This window comes from Mustela nivalis (assembly GCF_964662115.1).
Source record: "Mustela nivalis genome assembly, chromosome: 3".
NCBI classification, from domain to species: Eukaryota; Metazoa; Chordata; class Mammalia; order Carnivora; family Mustelidae; genus Mustela; species Mustela nivalis.
This window is the reverse complement of record NC_139022.1, coordinates 119,210,788-119,224,893: the sequence shown is the minus strand read 5'-3', so window position 1 is coordinate 119,224,893 and position 14,106 is coordinate 119,210,788. Positions and strand designations below refer to the sequence as shown.

Below are 14,106 nucleotides of genomic sequence, written 5' to 3'. Positions count from 1 at the left end.
CTGTGTTTCTATCTGCTCTTAGCTTAGTTGGGGTTTTACCGGTCTGTGTGGTTTTCTGAATTTCTTTCTTGCTCCCGAGATGCTCTGATATTGCTTTTCAGTGTGTCTGGCACCTTGAACATCATCTTGCTCGATCAGAGGGGATCCTCAAGATCCTCCTCCCCCAACTCACGTATGCGCTCTCTCTCACAAATAAATACAGTCTCTTTTTAAAAAAAACGAGTTACCACAGCAAGAACATAAACTGGGAATCAGGAAACTTGGCCACTACTCATGGGACTTTGGCAAGTGATATAGTAAGAGTAAGAAAACACCGTCCGCAATAGCTGCTAGCATTTATTGACCACTTAATGCAATGCAAAGCATTGCATCTGGCATGTGTTACCTGGCTTAATGCTCACAGCAGCCCTGAGCTAGACACTGTTCCTATCTCTGTTTTGCAGAGAAGCAAAACACAAAAACAGGAACACGGCTCAGAGAGGCCAAGAGACAGCCCTGCGGTCACACAGCTGGGGAGTGGCAGTCAGGTTTTCACTCCAGGTTTGAACCACTACCATATCCCTCTGGAGACCTTGATGTCTTCCTCTGAAATGGGGAAAGTAGTTACTGAAGAGCTCTAGGCCCCTGTGGTTTTGAAGCAGGAGATCTCTCTTAGAAGAAGTTGGGCCATCTGTAGCAAGTCGGTTAGGCACCGAGGATCATGTGTCTTCAAAGCAAAATATGCCTACCCCTGAAACATTAGGAACCAGACAGAAGAAAGTTACAGTCATGCTGAGCAGAAGAGTTGGAAGTAAGAGTAGTAAGAGAAGTTAAAACCAAAACCACAAGGAGAGATCATCTCACACATGCAGTAGGAGAGCTACTATAAACCACAATCACCCTGACTGCCGGGAAATAAGTGTGGACAGGGACATAGGTGTGGACGAGGGTGTGGAGAGATTGGAACTCTTGTGCACTCCTGGTGGGAACATAAAGCAGTGCAGCCACTCTGAAGAACGGTATGGCCCTTTCTCAGAAAATTAAGCATGGAACTAACACACGCTCTGACAATCACACCCCCAGGTGTAGAGCCAACGGAACAGATGAAGAGAGACCAGCACTCGCATGTCCGTGGCAGCGCTCGTCATGATGGCCAAGATGTGGGAACAACCTTAATGTCCTTCGGTAGGTGGCTAGGTAACGAAAACGTGGCACATACATGAAATAGAATGTTATTCCGCCTCTGAAAGGATCGCCCTTCTGACACCTGCTACAACATGGGTGAACCTTGTGGTTGTGAGGCTGAAACGAAATAAGCTGGAATAAAAAAGACGAACAAGGTACGATCCCCCTTATATGAAGTACCCCTATCAAGAGATAGGGGAACGGTGGTGATTGCCAGGGGCTGGGGAAGGGAAGTTATTGTTTAAAATGGGTGCAGAATTGTTTAAAATAGGCGCTTGGGTGGCTCAGCGAGTTAAGCCTCTGCCTTTGGCTCAGGTCATGATCCCAGGGTCCTGGGATTGAGCCCCGCATTGGGCTTCCTGCTCAGTGGGGAGCCTGCTTCTCTCTCTGCTTGTGCTCTCCTTCTCATTCTCTGACTAATAAATAAAATCTTAAAAAAAAAATAGAATGGGTGCACAATTCTAGGTTTGCAAAATGAAATAGTTTGGAGATTCAGTATTAACACCACTGAACTGAACAGTTAGAAATGGTTAGGATGGTAAACTCTTGTTATGGGTACTTTATTACCATTTAAGATATTAAAAAAAGAATGATGATAATGACTATGATCTCAGAGGGTAGCCACTGGCAGTACAGAGAGACACAAAGGTTTTGCTGGATGGAGCATCAGGAGCTTGACTCTGGGGGTGAGGGAGTGAGTCTTGTCTTGGGAGCTCTCTGAGCAAGCCCTTGGTTGTGCTGGTGGCCCAGTTGGCTGTGACAGCTGAGCAGGGAGCCCTCAAGGGCCGAGGCTGCTTTCATGCCTTACGTGAGCGCTGTGGCATCTGCACTGCCCGTATCATTTCAGGAACTTGAGGACTCCAAGTGGGGAGCCCTGACAGCTGGCCTGGGGGATGACTGGATGGGGAGGAGATGGCCCTCAATCAGCAGCCGATGGCATCTGGCCGGCTACATGCATTTGTGACATTGCATTGGAATGCGTTTTAGGGAGAGGACCCTCTGTGACAAGATACTTTCCTTTCGTTTTGAAGGGGGCTGGTTTGATTGGTTTTTAATGCTCTAAAGTTCAGAAATATCATATTCCTAAACACTGAGGGAGGCAGGGATAGGAGGGGATGACATGCTCAGGCTCCCCCCCCCCCCAAGAAAAATGAGAAATTCACAAGTGTCTGCATATACAAACAGATGCTTTGCAATATTCCTGACCAATGATGATGTCCTTTGCCATTGTCAAGGATTTGGAACCACCGGCTCAACAAAATGGCAGAGGTCAGCAACAGAAATTCCAATGGAGGAGCATGAGAATTCTATGCCCTCTCTTAACATTAAACAGACTTCAAAGATGCAAGGATGGAGAGGAGCAATTGCACAGGGTGCCTGATGAAGGGAACATCCTCAGTGGGGGAGGGAAACGACCCAGCTTCACAGGCTGAAGAAACAAAAATTTAGGGGCTCATACATCAAAGGTGTTCAGGATCCTGTTAACTTAAGGCACAGCTGGATCCAGGTGTTCACACAAGGGCTTTAGACATCTGTCTCTTTCCATCTTTTCGCCTTGGCTTTCCTCAGTCTGTTTGGGGTGGCTTCAGCATCTCTGAGCCCAGATCTTACCAGAAAGAGCTCCTCCTCCCAAGAGGTTCCTGCAGGAGTCCCCTGGTTGGCTCTTTTGGGTCTGGCTTGGGTCATACATCCATCCCTGACCTACTCACTGTGGCCAGGGGAACATATGCTGCATAGTATGAGCCCATGCCTAGAGCCAGAGAGCAGGGACCCTTCCTAAGCCACAGGGCTGATGGACGGCGGCTCCCCCGAGGGAGGATGGGGGCTAGTGCCAGAGGAAGGGAAAAGGGATGTGAGGCAGGCAAGCCCAGTCATTCACCACATGGGGCATGAGAGGCAGAAGCTGGGTCCATCCAGGATTCCCATTTGTTTCCTTGGGGAGTCATCACTGCCAAGTGCTGTGGGGATTTTGATGGAGTGGCTGCTCTTCTCTCTTCTGTCCTGCAAGGATGGCAGTCTACTTTTTAAAAATAAAATATTTATCATCCTTTTTTCCAAGCTTTATTGAGCTATAATTGACATATAACGTGGGGGAGGTTTTAGGTGTAGAGTGTAATGATTTGCTATACCAGTGTATTGTGAAATGATTACAACTATAAGGTTAGTTAGCACATTCCTCATCTCACATAGTTACCTTTGTGTGTGTGTGTGTGTGTGTGTGTGTGTGTGTGTGTGTTTAGGAACTTTTAAAATCTATTCTCTTAGCAACTTTCAAGTATGTGATACAGTATTGTAAACTTTAGTCACCACACTGTCCATCACGTCCCCGGGACCTCTTCATCTTCTAACAGTAATTTGCGCCCATTTCCCCTGCTCCTATCCCCAACCCCCAATAACCGCGGGTCTCTTCTCTCTTTCTATGAGTTTAGTTTTTTTTAGATTCCATGTATAAGATGAGATCATATAGTACTTGCCTTTCTCTGTCTGACTTATTTCCCTTAGTAAAATGCCCTCCAGATTCATTCATGTTGTCTCAAATGGCAAGATTCCCTTCTTTTTTTGTGGCTGAATAATATTCCATCTCTCTCTCTCTCTCCCTCTCTCTCTCTCTCTCACACACACACACACACACATGCACACTCACTCACATACCACATTTTCTATATTTGCTCATCTGTCCGTGGGCACTTAGGTTGTTTCCAGATTTTGGCTACTGTGAATAATGCCGCATTGAAAATGGGGGCACAGATAGCTCTTCCAAATGTTCATTTCATTTCCTTTGTATGTATACCCAGAAGCAGGATTGCTGGATCATATGATAATTCTATTTTTAAATTTTTGAGGAATCTTCATAACCATTTCTTATAGTGGCTGTACCAGTTTGCATTCCCATAATTGGCACATGGGGGTTTTCTTTTCTCCACATCCTTGCCAACACTTGTTATCTCTTGTTTTTTTTTTTTTTTTAACAGCCATTCTAACAGGTGTCAGGTGATATCCCAATGTGGTTTGGGTTTGCATTTCTCAGGTGATCATTGATGTTGGCGACCTTTTCAATATACCAGTTTGGCCATTTGAATGTCTTCTTTGGAAAAATATCTATTCAGGTCCTTTGACCATTTTTTAAAAAAGATTTATTATTTATTTACTTGAGAGAGAGGGAGAGTGTGCACACGTGCACCAGGGGGAGGAGGAGAGGGAGATGCAGACTCCTCGCTGAGCAGGGAACCCAACATGGGACTCGATTCTGGGACTCCAGGATCGTGACCTGAGCCGAAGGCAGACACTTAACCAACTGAGCCACCCAGGTGCCTGCCTTTGACCTTTTTTGAATTGGATTATTAGTAACTATTGGACTCTATGATTTCTTTACATATTTTGGATATTAACTCCTTATCAGAGATGTGGTTTGCAGATATTGTCTCCATTTCCATCTATAGCCTTTAAATTGTGTTGATTGCTGTCACCTCCTGGTTTGGGGCAATAAGGAACCTTATGGTCAGGATGCCTTGGGGTGATGGCCATTCTGTTTGGGTTTTTCAGCATACAGACAACTACAGACATTTGTTTTCTTGCTCATGAGACTGGGGGTTGACTGGGTCTTGTTGGGATTGATGGCTTGGCTCTAGGCTGGTGGTTGAGTCCTGGTCTCTTTGGACTAGTGGCTACTTGGGGCATGCCTTTCTCATGGTGGGTCATGAAAGTGTAAAGGGGCAAACCAAACTGTGCAAATCTTGGGAGAGTTCCTCTTGTGTCACATCTACTGATATAACCTTGGCCAAAGCAAAGCACGTAGGCAAGCCCAGTGTCCGTGCAGTGAAGATGTACTCTCCGTGTCACCCTGCTCAGCAAGGCCACGTGGCAGAGGGCGGGGAGAAGAAACAGGAATGACTGTCTGATCTTCCATGTGTTCCATCTGATCTTGTGTGTGATGTGCTTCCAGGTGTACCAGATGGACCCTGGTTGATGTGTCAGTCGTCCTGCCCAGAATTAGCTTCATGGCCCACCCAGTCCTTTCTGTGTCCGATGGTGATGGTGATAAGGGGGTAGTTTTGCAAGAGTTTGAGTTTCCTCCTTAAGGTCAGAATCAGGGTTGAGATGGGTACCCAGAATCTTCTCAGGTATTGCTCCACTTAGGGTGTAATTGGATGATCTTCTCTCATATCTGTCTGGAGTCACCTGCTGGACAGGCAGGTGATCAGGTAAAGGTCCTGACCAATGGGCTGCAGAGCATGGGGTCAAAGGTGAGCTGGGAGAGCCAAGTCAACAGCTAGGAAGCCAGTCTCCCTAATAGACCTGTCTGGAGGGGTAGGCAGAACGAGATTGAATCAGGGCAATTGGACAGAGCCCAGGGGACAGCCCAAGGCAAGAGGGTGCTGGACAGGTTGGGGGGTGGAGGATCAAGAAAGTTCCCAAGAAACAGGAATTCTTTGCCCAGAAGGGAAGGACGTGTTAAGATTTGAGACATGACCCATTTTTTTTTTTTTTTAACCCCAAGGAGGAAACAGTCACTGGGCAGTCAGTCTCCCCTCTGGTTCCTGCCTCAGCAAATTTCTTTAAACTGCTTAAAAATATCAATATCCACAATCACCATAAGAAGCTCTTATACTGTAAGAACACTTGCAAAGAAATAGAGTGTGGTAGTTATTTTTCTTTTTTAGCTCCTGGGGAAGGCTGAATATTTTCCAAGATGAATGGTTACTATTGAAATAATCTTTCCAGAACTCTGAGTTTTTTTCCCTTATAATTAACTTCAGGATTGCCGAAGTGGGTTTGTTACATTTGAGTAATGGAGGCACAGAGTAGCAGCTGCACTTGCAGAAAAAAGGGCACCGTTACTGTAAATGGGTATTTCTGTGGTGACAGAGCTGTTGTGCATAGTCCTGTTACATATCGGGAGTCTGGGGGGCAGGGGGCAGAGGCAGAGCAGGTGGAGGGGGGGAGGGGAGGGCTCTTGGAGGGCAGAGAGCAAGTTTCTGCTGCAGAGAATGTGGGGCCTTCTGCACAGCTGGGTGTCCGCAGATGGCAAGGATCACATTTCTGGATCTGGTGTGAGCAAAAGAGGAGCAGAAAGCTTCTACTTTTCTGTGCAGTTGGGGGCTGATATTGGTACCAGATGGGTGAGAACTCACTCATTATTATTAACGATAATACCACAATCTACGAGGCACTTATGGTCCACCACAGAGTGGGTTCAGCCTGTCCATGCTTTATCTCATGACAGTAGCCCGATAAAATATGTACTGTTATTATTCCCATTTCACAGATGAGAAAACCAGGGGTGACCATGGTGAAAGAACCTGTTCGGGGTTATATATCCAGTAAGTGGTAGAGCAGGAATCCAAACCCAGGCGCCACTGAAGCTCACGGTGACTTGGCCAATGTAAGCCCCCAGCATGGCATGACTGTGGAAGTCCCAGGTGAGGTTTGGTGAGTGTCTCTGCATGCCCAGGGTACTGACAGGCACAGCCGCTCTCCACAGGCTTAGCCAGAGAGGGCAGCCAGACTGCAAGTGGCCCCAGGCCCCTACCTGCAGAGGATCAAGGGAAGGGATTAGATTTTTCAACCAAAAAAGGAGAAGAACCATAGAGTGGACATGGTCATTGTGTCTCCAACATCCACCACACCTTCCCCCTATTGTGTGACACCAAGGGTGGGGGGAGGAGGTGGGGTTTGGTAGATTGACCCACAGCTTGGACGGACCCTGGGTTGATCTGTAGCTAAGCCAGTCATGGAAGTCCCAACCCCTTTGCCTCTGTGATTGTCTTAGAGATGGTGGATTTAAGACATTTCAGGCCAATGAAACACAAGGAGGGGTTTGGTAAGGGCTTCTAAGAAAGTAAGTCTGTGCTTTTTTGAGGGGGTTCAGGAGAGGGCTGGCTCTCTGTCTAAGCAGGTAGCTTAGCTGGCTGTTGGCAGCCACCCTCTAACCACCATGTCTTCCAGCCCTGGGGAGATGGCAGAGCCACTAGATCAATCCCCCTCCCCCGCACAAGCCCGTGCCAACTCAGGGCTGCCCTGTAGGCAAGTCTATAAATCTCCACATTGTTTTATCCTCATTGAGGATAAAATGTGTTTTCTTGATGCTACAGCATTTTAACTGGCATATCCCGGGTTACGAAAGGAAGATAAGTTCAACGTCTGTGTTTCCAGGAAAGCAGATAAGGACTATGGGGAGCTAGGTATCTGTCTCAGTGGAAGGAGCTGCCTTGTAGTGAGTGCTCTAGCATTTGAAGCATCCAAGCTAAGGCTGGGGAATCTTCAAGAGTTTTCTCCCTCCTCATCCGTTCCTTCCTTCCTTCCTTCCTTCCTTCCTTCCTTCCTTCCTTCCTTCCTTCCTTCCTTTCTCTTTCTATTATGTTCCATTAGCCACTGTGTAATACATCCTCAGTTTTTGATGTAGTGTTCAGTGATTGGTTACATATAACACCCAGTGCTCATCACAACACGTGCCCTCCTTAATACCCATCACCCTGATATCCCCTCCCCCACCCCTGACTCTCTGAAACCCTCAGTTTGTTTCCCGGCATCCATAGTCTCTCATGGTTCGTCTCCCTCTCTAATTTCTCCCCCTTCAGTTCCCTCCCTTCCACTATGGTCCTCCATGCTATTGCTTCTATTCCACATGTGAGTGAAACCATACGCTCATTGTCTTTCTCTGCTTGACTTACTTCACTTAGCATAATTCCTCCCAGTTCCACCCGTGTGGATGCAAACGGTGGGTGTTCATCCTGTATACAATGCAATATGGTCCAAGAGATTTCTAAGAGGGAGGAGACACATGGCTACTGGTATACTCACCACCATCAGGGTGGGGACTACTGTGCCACTTAAGAGTGGGAGCGGGACACTGAGGCAGGGGGCTGTAGGCCACTGCTGCAGGACAATGCCCTCAGCTGAGGGCACCCATGTAGTTTTTCCTGCATCATCTTCAAAGAGACCAGAATTTTAAAAATCGTTTCCCCCAAAGCTCTCACATATTAAGAAGTTGAGTCAAAGTGGTGCTCATGTGATGTATATTATAGCTAACATATCGGCTGTAGGTCAAGTTGGTGGTGCAGTTGCATTGTATTTTTTTAGTTTTGGGTATGCTTTAGAGTAAAATGGGACTTTTCGTGTGATTAATGCAGCTGATACAGCAATGTCCATCATATTGGGCATGTTGTGTAAATTCTTAGCATGGCAGACTGTTGTAAAGGTTTATGGTTGCGATATATTTGCTTTCCTGACATATTAAGTCCTACTTATGATTTAGTCATTGTGAGGTCCAGAGGTCAGAATGCTTCATAACCTTGCCACAGCAATATTGTTTTTGGGGGGTAGAGGGAAGCCAATCTGTTTTAGTCATTGTGCTCATTTATAAACACATTGCCTGTTCTAGGTTCCTTTCATAATCCCTTCTGGAGCTGTCATCTATGAATTTATTTGAACATTTAAAAAGCATTGACTATTTCCAGGGTGTACCACCCACATGCTGTGGATATAAGCTTATCCTAAACTTATATCTCCTGAGATGCCAGTATCTTCAGTGTCCCCCACTTTGGATTATTCTCCAGGGGCATGACAAGCACAGGATGACAAGCAGCAGTGGCCTCTGTCATTCTCACCTAATGCCACCTTAACTGAAGTTTTGAATAAGTGGCTCATTTACTCTCCTCCACTGGGTCTCAAAGCAAATTAACAGTATCAGGAGATTTTGCTAAATGAAGATGGAATTAAGCAGAGACCACAGAATATATTGGTGCTACTCTGGCAGCCTTTCATGTGATGAAATGAGGGAGAACTTGGCTCTTGGCTGCCTCGCCTGGCACATGACTTTATGCAGGAGGATGGCTGAAAGGAGGGCCGTATTGCAAGCAGTGTGTTTTGGGTTGTTACTAAGTCCAGAAGGACTCAGGGTAGATAGTGGAGGTCCTTATTTGAATTCATGAAAGCAGCTTATTTTGTGTTCTAGAATATGGGCACGGGGCAGGAAGAAACAGGCATGTTCTCAAATGTCTGGGATAATAGGCTTCATTTTCTTAAATTATCTCTGCTTCCTGTAGAATTAGTTTTTTGAGCTCAAAGTCCCCCAGGTCACTTGCTAGCTGCCCCCAAAGCAGGCGTGTACACCCCTTTCTTATACTAGAGCTGCAGATGGATGTCTGAGGTCTTTTCTTCTTGCCTAGTGCCAGAGCGAGACCACACAAACTGCTTAAGCTTTGCCCAAGGGGCTGGGTCCAGTGTGTGGTCCATCAGCCCCAGTGCTCTGTGTGGCCAGCTCCACACTGAAGCTCCCTTTCCTGTTATAAAGCTAGGAAAACGAGACCGTTTGCAACCTGAAAGCCCATCCTTGGTGAGGGCTCTTGCTAGCAGAGATCTTAGAAAAATTAAAGACTTCAGCTTTTGCTCTCCAGCCCAGAGGAGCTACTCTGTGTGCATTTTGGTGCATGCTTGTCTTTCTCTCTGACTTTTTGATAGCAATTGCTGGTCCTTATCGAGAGCTGACTTTGACCATGCATTCACTTTCTCTAAAGCTCCCAACCACCTTACGGGGTCTGTGTTATTCCTCCACTGGATGGACGAAGGAACTCATGCTCCAGGGAAGGAAGCACCTAGCCTAGAGTTACACTGCTTCAGGGTGGCAGAAGTGGGATTTCCAATGCTGAAATGCCACTGTCTACCTATTTGCTTATACGAGATTGGAGGAGCACTTTAAAAAAGACGAGAATAAGTAGGAATGTGTTTGTTCTAAGTTCCTTGCTTATAACAGCTGGCTGGGCTTTTCATTTCTCCAGGTTTTGATGCTTTTGTAAAGGCAAGACCCATGCTTTGTTCTCTGTCCTCATAAGTGCTCCCTTGGCAGAGCAGGGAGCAGCGAGCTCTTAGGGCCCTGGGAGGTGGTGCGTTAACTCAGAGGGTTATTGACCTTCCTTTAGTGAAGGGCCTTGGGGCTGAGACCAAGGAGGCTAAGGCTCTCTACATGGTCTCAGAAAGGGGTGAATTTAGTTGTGCTGCTTCTTTGAGTGTGAGGATAAACCTTGATGGACTTCCTTTTCCTGCCTCCCTCTCCCCCTCTCGCTACTCTTGTGTATATTGGCCTGTCTTACTTGATACCTTTTTCCCATGGTTTTAGGGATCATTTTTATTTCTTCTCTTGTAAATGATCAGTTTGTGTTTTCCAGCACCAATTCTAAGCCTACATCAGTAACACAGAGAGGTCTCTCTGTTTGACAGGCCATATTTGCTTTCTGTCACTGGCTTCCTTTTTGGCCAGAATAATAGGCATTCTGGGAAACATGCATCTCCTAAGACCTTCTTCCTGCCTCTCCTGCTGGCATAGCTAGGTTTACTCTCCTCACATCTTTTTCATTATTGACAAGTTCTCTTTCCCTTGGCTCATGATGGTGCACTTAATCCTCTTGCCACTTAATAAGATTCTACCCGTGTTGGAAAGCCCTTATCAGATGCTGTTGCCCCCATGTGGTTCTCCCTGAGTTATCCTCAGATGGGTATATCCTCGTCCTTCTTCATACCCTCACACTGATTTTCTATCTTTAATCATTTTTTCTTTAAAACATGCTGTTTCTCCATATTTACCTAGTTGTAAAATTAGCACATATCCATCACAGAAAATGGAAAATGCAGAAAGGCACAAAGAAGAAAGAAAAATTAGCAAGATAATGATAAGCTCTAACATCAGGGGGTGTCCTATGTAGGCATCTTCAAAGCTCTTCACGTGTCTTCGTCTAGCTCATTTTCACAGCTGCTCCTAGAGGGTTCTATTACCAGAATCCTGATTTTACACACGAGGAAATGATGTTCAAGGCGGTCATGACCTGTGTCTCAGATGTCATCGGGTCCCTTGCTGACATTGGAGATCTTGCTGAACCCTGCTGAACAGGTTCGATGGCTGGGAGAGTCGGGGAGTCCTGGGTCAAGCCCCTGGGCTTCTCCCAGTTCCTGTTCTGGACTCCATGCAGCCTGGGGTTCTGCTTGGAAGTCCAGCTGGAGACAGCAACTTTCAGAGGCCACCTCTGTGTGTTACTTTCTTCCTGCTTCTCCCTGTGTGACTTCTCTTTGGGTCAGACAGAGGCTGCCACACATAAAGAGAAGCTGGTTTTAATTGTGGGAATAAAAAGCACAAGAAGTAATAACCACAGCAAACATTTATGGAGCGCTTACCATGTGCCAAACCCTGTTCTGGGAGGGGTGTGTGTGTGTGTGTGTGTGTGTGTGTGTGTGTGTGGACTCCTTTCCTCCTCACACAATAGCTGTGTTCTGGATGAAAGGACTGCAGCACAGAGAGGTTAAGAAACTTGATCGAGTTACACAGCTAGAATGCAGCGCATTTCAAGCTCAGGTGGGTTCATTACTTCTGTAACCTTACAATTAGAATGAGGATCAAGGAAGAGTCTCATGGGCCTCTCCCCACCCCAGACCACAGAGGTGTCTCTGGGCTGAAGGGAGGACTGGCAAAGAGTGGGTGTGGGGCATAGTATAAGATGGGGGACCTGACTGAGGTCATGGCAGAGAGGGGAAGGTTAGCAGTGCGAGACTGTCAGAGGCAGCCTGGGAGCTGAACAGATGCCTACACAGGAGTCCCAAATGCCCTTTGTCTACTCACTCCAACCTGTGGCCTCTGGGACACCTGCGGATCACCCCTCAGAACAACACTCACCTGAGCCCAGAGACTTCACCAAGTCCCATCCAAACAGCCCTGTGTGGACACCCCCGTTCTTTCAAGGTCCATTACACCTGTAGCCCCTGAGATAGAGGGCAGGGGGGTCTCGACACCCAGAGGGATGGTAGCTGTGCTCTTGAACTTGGGTAAGAACAGCACTGAAACCCATTACCTCTTCTCGTCTTCAGAGGACCAAATGAACACCTTTCAGGTCATGGGAGGTCAGAAATGGACAGTCTTGTGGATGAAGGGCTGGGAAGACTTCTCAGAGACAGAAGAGCATAGCCTGGTTCTAGAATGACAGAGACAAATTCACGTGGAGGAGGAGTGAGGAAAGAGAACACACCAGTCCGAGGAGAAGGGCTGAGAGAGGGGAGCAGCTTGGCATCCAGGGATACAGACTAATAGGACCTTCCAGAAGCCAGGCTGGGGTGGATGGTAGGTCATGTACCACCTGGGATGGGGGTATACATTGAGGTCGGGGAGAAGTGTGGATGTGAGAATCAGACAGACCTGGGTTTGAATCCTAGCTCTGCTACTAATTAGTTAGCTGATTTCTGGCAAGTCACATGTCCTACCCTCATCCTACCTTCAGTTTCTTCATTTGTAAAATGGAAGCTACCTCTGGGAAATAGAAGCTACCTGAGGAAACCCCAAGCAGGACTTGGTGAGGTAGTGAACAGACAATGCTAGCCTAGTGCCTGGCACATACGTAGGACTTGCATAACAAATGGTATTCATTACTCTTGCTCTGCTGGGAAAGCTCCTCGAACTGCTGCTTTGGTTTATATGTCTTCATGCAGTGTCCCCAAGCAGCGGTCCCCAAGAAGACACTTCTAGCCTCCACATCTGAAAGAAAGGGGGGGGGGAATCTTTGTGGCCATCAGTGGATGTTCAGCTAGAGGAAAATTATATAGTGGGCATAAAGAAAATGTGGGGATGCCATTCCTCCATCTTAATTTTCTTTTGGTTTGCTTTTTATGGGAAGCTGTATTCATTTGAGTAGTTTTCCTGGCAAACACTGGAAACATATGTCTAGTTCCTTCATGCACAACAGGGACCACTTCTGGCTTCCATCCTTGGACAGACCAGGGTTCAGGAGAGCTGTTTGTCTTGTGGTAGGGTGGGATTTGACCTAATCCTCCTCACCGCCCTCCACTCGGCCCATTTCTGGGAAATAGAAGCCTATGGACCCATGTTGATGCTTCTCAGCCCTCAGCGCTTCACAGGACCGCCGTCCCACCCAGACCCTCCCCAGGAGCTGGCCACCCTGGCAATGAGACAGCGGCAGAGAACCTCTCAGATTCAGGTGAAATGATTACTGGCTAGATTGCATTAACTAGTGAGTTTTACATCAGAATAATAAATATTCAGTTGAGTCCAGTACTCTGTTAGTGACAGCACCAAGCCAAGATAGAATTCAATGGGAAATTAGAGGGCATTGGCCCACGCCTCTCCTTGTCTCCCTCAGCATAGGCATCCACACGAGGATCCTCTGTCTTCTAGAAAGTGTCTGTGGCTCTGTGTTCTTCAAAGTAAACCAACAAAGTTCTGCGTGTACTTGCTTCTGCAGATAGCACTGAAGGCTTTAAAAAGATAAAACCAACTTTTGTATTTCCTGCCCCTTTCCTGGCCCCATCCACCATTTTGTGGCTCTGTTCACATCTGGTGCGTGTCTCCCAGGGTGTGTAGCCAGTGCCAGGCACGTAGTTGGCATTCAATAGGACAAAGATCATTTCCAACATCTCATTAATCTTTATTCTACTTCTTCGTGCTCTGTAGCTCCTTCCCTGATCCTCCTGTCGGAGGCATCAGTGTTAAAGATCATCTAACCCGATACCCGAAACTCAGTCGCCACAAGTAACTCCCAGTTATTTGTAATATATAAGTACTGGTAACCATGAGCAAATAGATTATGTTATTTTTTTGCAGTTTTGGAAACAGTGAATTTCTTTTAAAAAAAACTTTGATTCCAGTCTAGCTGACATACAGTGTTACGTTAGTTCCATGTGTTGAATATAGTGATTCAACAATTCTGTACATGGCTCAGTGCTCAATATAAATGTGCTTTTAATCCCCTTCAACTGTTTCACCCATCCCCCCACCTCCCCTGAAACAGATTCTTAAAATGAACTTTTTTTAAAAAATGCATCTCATTTTAAAGGAAAACTTCAAGGCCTCAATGAGCTAGTTACGTTTTTATAAGCCGAAAAATAAATCTGAATCCGTTGGAATGAAATAAAATTTAGGAGTGTTCCTTTGCATTCCACCTGTGGAAT

General features: G+C 46.5%; 1 protein-coding gene across 21 annotated transcripts in view; it reads left to right on the top strand.

Moving 5' to 3' along the window:
- Positions 1 to 14,106, top strand: part of LOC309862336 (uncharacterized protein) — a 230,645-nt gene that overhangs the window by 108,891 nt on the left and 107,648 nt on the right. For 20 of the 21 annotated variants that reach the window (XR_014310423.1, XR_014310424.1, XR_014310446.1 and 17 more), the window contains one exon: positions 1,063 to 1,319. The exons of the other annotated variant lie outside the window; for it this stretch is intronic. The gene's annotated coding sequence lies outside the window, so the exon portion shown is untranslated. The remainder of the gene's footprint in view (positions 1 to 1,062; positions 1,320 to 14,106) is intronic. 21 annotated transcript variants of the gene reach the window in all.